This window comes from Pinus tabuliformis, chromosome 3_2 (assembly GCF_031772625.1).
Source record: "Pinus tabuliformis cultivar Carrire ecotype Pingquan chromosome 3_2, CPIR1, whole genome shotgun sequence".
In the NCBI taxonomy this organism is placed as follows: domain Eukaryota; kingdom Viridiplantae; phylum Streptophyta; class Pinopsida; order Pinales; family Pinaceae; genus Pinus; species Pinus tabuliformis.
The window spans coordinates 587507647-587512589 of NC_142302.1; the positions used below are offsets into that span (position 1 = coordinate 587507647).

Consider the following 4943-nt stretch of genomic DNA (forward strand, 5'->3'; position numbering starts at 1 on the left):
TTGTTACTCATTTTTACTAATGCAAATTAGTTTGAGTTTGCTCCATGATTTCTCTTGAGTGGACATTTGCCAAAATTTTATGGTTCCTCTTCTTCATATTTTTCACTTTCCTCTACTTCACTTACTTTGGGATGATGTCAGTTGTTATTACTCCAGGTTACCACATTGCTTCAATCATTTCATCGACCTTTTATTCCTCTTGGAATCTCTTCTATGGGTTCATTGTGTTCTTTGGTGGAAAATTTTGTACTCCTCTTGGAATCTCTTCTATGGGTTCATTGTGTTCTTTGGTGGAAAATTCTTGTACGGTGGAAATGGTTTTATTGGTTCAACTCCATTTGTTGGACACTTTATGGTCTAATTGCAGCACAATTGGGTGATGTGGATTCTAAGATGAATACAATAGAAGGAAAATACAAAAATACTATATTTTGGGAGAAGCTACTTCTTGGGAGTTGTATTTTACATGGTGTGCATTCATATTTTATTTTCTTTGATGTTTCCTTTTCCATTGAAACATTCAAATTTCAGATTTAGGCATCAAAGAAGGGGGTGCTACTACATACGAAGTCCTTATATATAAAATTTACGCTGTTAAGAATGGATTTCATTGAACTTGAGTGCTAGAAATTAGCTTTATTCCATGGACTACTACATACAAAGTCCTGATATATAAAATTTACGCTGTTAAGAATGGATTTCATTGAACTTGATAACATGTCTGCAACTCTAGAAATCAGTCTTTTCAATCTGTTAAATATGTTATAAAGATTAATGTATATCACGCCAATATTACGAGGGATTTTTCCATCTGTAGCCTCGAAGACTTCCAGTTTTCTCTATAAAGCTTAATAGAACATTTCCTTTTTCCTTCATAATGATCAATAACGAAAATACAACAAAAATCAAATCTACATAAAGTAACATAGTGTCCATTCTTGGTAATATTTTTGCTGAATTGACTTGAGCAACAGAAAAGCATGCAAGAGATATGATTGAGATTGGGGCCAAGTTCAATAAGTGAGCATTACAAAATTTTGCACAGAAATTATTTTATCAAATTCATCGCTGGTCACCCATGGATATCAGTAGCCCCCAAGCAGAAAAGCTAAGATACTGAAAAAGAGCAAACTACATATTAAGCCCAATCAAAGATCAATGGCATCAGAAATCGGATATTTTGTATCGCAATTAAATGATACATACAGCACTAGGACTGATCTCTTGAAAACTGATGTTTTAGCGTATTTCGTTCCCTAGTCAAGAATATCTGATTCCATGAACTGCACCCAGGATATTATTACAGCATACATACTATCCAACAGATTCAGACACAGAGGCAACCATATTCTCATACAAATGCCACATATATACTAATACCATGCTTATCATATTCCTAGAACCATGCTAACTGAACAAGGCTGACTAATATATATATCAGAACAAAACAGAATTAAATCCTCCAAACCCTCTTAAAGAAAGCTTAGGATGATATGTAGCAAAAAGTAAATGCCTGCATGATTTTTCGATCACATGCCTGAAAAGAGATGCACCGTCATCCTAAAACTCCAGATGCATAAGAGCCTCAAAATTAGAACACAAAAGCAAATCAAGCTTTATTTGGTCAAATTTATGAAATCCAACAAACTAAAATTCCAGGACTGCTTAATCATATTTGTACATAGTAGTTCAACATGAGTTTGATGTTCATGTTTTAACTGTTGGCCTCATAAGTCCCATGCCAGAACCACTTCCAACATGTTTAAAATCGGTTGCCTCCAAGTGGTCCCCGTGACCAGAAAATCCAGTACCTCCTTTTTCCAGGGTGATCAAATGCTTTTCTTTGCAGCTTCTATTGTAGACAAAACAAACCCCATCTAATTTAACAAATTTCTCTGCACACTTTTTGCAATAAACATGGCCACAAGTGCTGATTGCCATTAGTGTATGCCTATTTGTTAGTGTATCTTTGCAACTAGGGCAAATAGAACTAGCCCCCAAAACCTCAGATTTTTTATCATGTGGATCCTTGGTAAAAATAACTGGAAAAAGAGACTTCAACTTCAGTTTCTCTTTACCCTCTGGGCAGATTGTATCAAGTGAAGGTGCCTCAACTTTTGCTTGAGCCTCGGGAGTTGCTGATGGTAGCCAAAATGCTTTCATTGTCCGAAGAGCCTCCACTTCAAATGAAGTCACTTTAACACTATTGGCCCCATGAACACTATTTTTGTCTCGAATGTGATTTTTGTCATTATATTGAGGTACAGCACCATTGTTTTGCTGATCAAATGCATCAAGTTCCTTGTTGCCTCTTTAACAACAGCTTCTCTTCTTCCTCCTCCTCCTGTTTTTGATGTGCTTCATAGCTTGCAAGTTTCCTGTCAAATCATACACCGATAACACCAGCAACTTACAATACCCACTCATAAAAAATTTAAATTAAAAACCTAAATATATCAGATATTTTGTACTCTCAACATTGAAGTGCCGGAAACCTAAACTAGTCATTCTACTGATAATGAATAGGGATACAATCCCAGCAACACTTGTTTCTACTCTGTAGTATCCAAACTTCTAGCTTAAACTATATGTAACGAATAATATGACCCCATAGTCAAAATATGCATAGTGGCACCCAAAGCTCAAAGCAGATTAATGTCAATTGTGATCAACCTCGGTACTATGATAACTGAGCCATACAAATGTCCAATTCCATTGAATCCAGATTAACAAGAGCCATCAAAGTAGACTAATGTCAATTGTAATCTACCTTGGTACTATGATAACTAAGCCATACAAATGTCCAATTCCATTGAATCCAGATTAACAAGAGCCATCAAGAAATAAATGGAATAATATTATAATCCTGTTGGCCATCTGATGCAGATCTGAAATTCCCAACAAATCAAAAGGCAGTGCCATTCATACAAAATGTAACCATATGATTCCTTCAAAGAAAATAACATAGACCCTGGACAAACATAAGAGCTTTATTCTGGCAGGTGGAGGGAGATCATCTACCCAGGCAAAGAAGTTCTAGTAACCAGTCCAACAGGCTGCAGTCTGGAAACAAGTTGAAGCACTTGCAGTGATGATGACACGGTTAAAATCTGGTAGCCTTGACCCTCAATACAGTTGACCAAATAGTTTCAGGTTGTGGGTTGTGTTGATGCTGCAACATTGGTGGATAAATGTCAGATGGAAGTCCTAGGTGACTCTGATAAAACAGATGCCATCAATCACAGCTTCACAGCTTAAAAACAGCCTGATTGTAATGTGAATCTTGTAAGGAGGTTAATGCCTATCAAGTCAAAAGAGTCTTTAATTACAAAAAGGAAGGTTTATCGTGCCTCATCATTTGACTTTAGTTTTTACTTGTTCTGTATTGGTGTCCTATAGTTTCCCTAACCAAACTATATATTCACTTGCCAGTAGTTGTGGAAAAGAAGAGACATTACTTATATTTAATTTACAGTGCATGTTTTTATGGGCAGCGCATCTAAAAATTATATGTTCTCTCCTATCTTTCTCGATCTTGCATAGTTCCCCAAGAAACCTAATAACAGGAATCCATTACCCAAAACAAAACATAAAAAATGGGACAGAAAATGCCCACAAACCAATTGGAGGATTCCATGAAAAACCTTAAAACAGGAACAATTCTCGACAGAGGACTGGTAACACCCAAAGATAAAACCCTTATAGCATCCTATAAGACACTGGTAACAGGAACTTATTTGCCTAAATCAAGGGAAAACAATACCCAATACTCCAAAAAATTCAAAACTAAAAACTAGGTTTATTCAGGATAACGAATCTAACCTCTTGATGTCTTTCTTTTGCGCTAACAAGCATTCTAGAATGCATTTTTTGCAGAAGAGGTGGCCCTTCTGACAGCAGAGGGGGTCTATCAATGGCTTCAGGCACAAAGAATAGGCATCAAAGGGCTTAATGGAGTCCTTGATAAGCCTTTCCTTTTGAGTACCATACCCAAGCTTTCTCTTCTCATCGTATGTAAAGAACGCCAAGTCATTGTTGTTCTTTGAATGCCTCTGCGGCATCTTCGCTAACTCGGGGATTTATGATTGTCGGCGACAAATACAGGACAGAAATGGTGCATGTGTCAATCAGTCGTTAACAGAGTCGGAGGTGTCACCGAATTGTCCCTGGGTGGCGAGCTGCAGAGCGGAGGAATTGTAGAGCGGAGGAATTGCAGAGCGGGAGGTGCCGAGTCGAGGAGGAAGGTGAGTGAGCAGCCCGCGGGATCACAATTCCTCATTTTGAATTGGAAATGGCAATAAATCTCCACGGCTGCAATTCCAGCTCGGATCCGATCTATCAAGGGATGTCAGGATTTCCAGCACCGATCGGATTTTCTATCAGGGAATGTCAGGATTGCCAGGGGAGGGTGGTAGAGAAGGAGGGTGGCGGAGCTAGGGGAGGGTGGCGGAGGGCAGAGGGATTGTCGGCAGCCGGAGCCGGACGATTTTCCGAGTGGTGATGGAAACTGGGCCATTCCTCCGCCTAGGTAGACTACTCCTTTCTCCATTGGAAAGGTAGGTGGCATTTTTAAGCTACTTATATTCTACAAAACTACAGGAATAAGTAGAATTTAAAGGGTAGGATCTTCCTTCTCTGCAAATAGTTATTTACAGACAGTTTGTAAAGTAAGATTACATTTAAGACTTTTTCTTACAAAACAGTTGAAATAAATGAAATTTGTTTTTCATTATTTTCCTTTCTTTTCACAAGTAAAATCTTATTCTAGGTTACTCTCAATATCCTTGACCAAAATTGCCTTTGAGGTAATCTACATGATCCAATCTTGATCTTGGAACTATACAACAGGAAAAAAGTATTGTCGTTTACCCATGAATGGTACTCATTTATCAAAGACCTCAAAACAAAATTGAAAGATCAGACATTTAAACACATATACAGAG

At 37.8% G+C, this 4943-nt stretch overlaps 1 pseudogene; it reads right to left on the reverse strand.

The window, feature by feature from the left end:
- Positions 1–1591: 1591 nt before the first annotated feature.
- On the reverse strand, positions 1592–2216 carry LOC149181930 (E3 ubiquitin-protein ligase CSU1 pseudogene; annotated as a pseudogene).
- Between the last annotated feature and the right edge of the window lie 2727 nt (positions 2217–4943).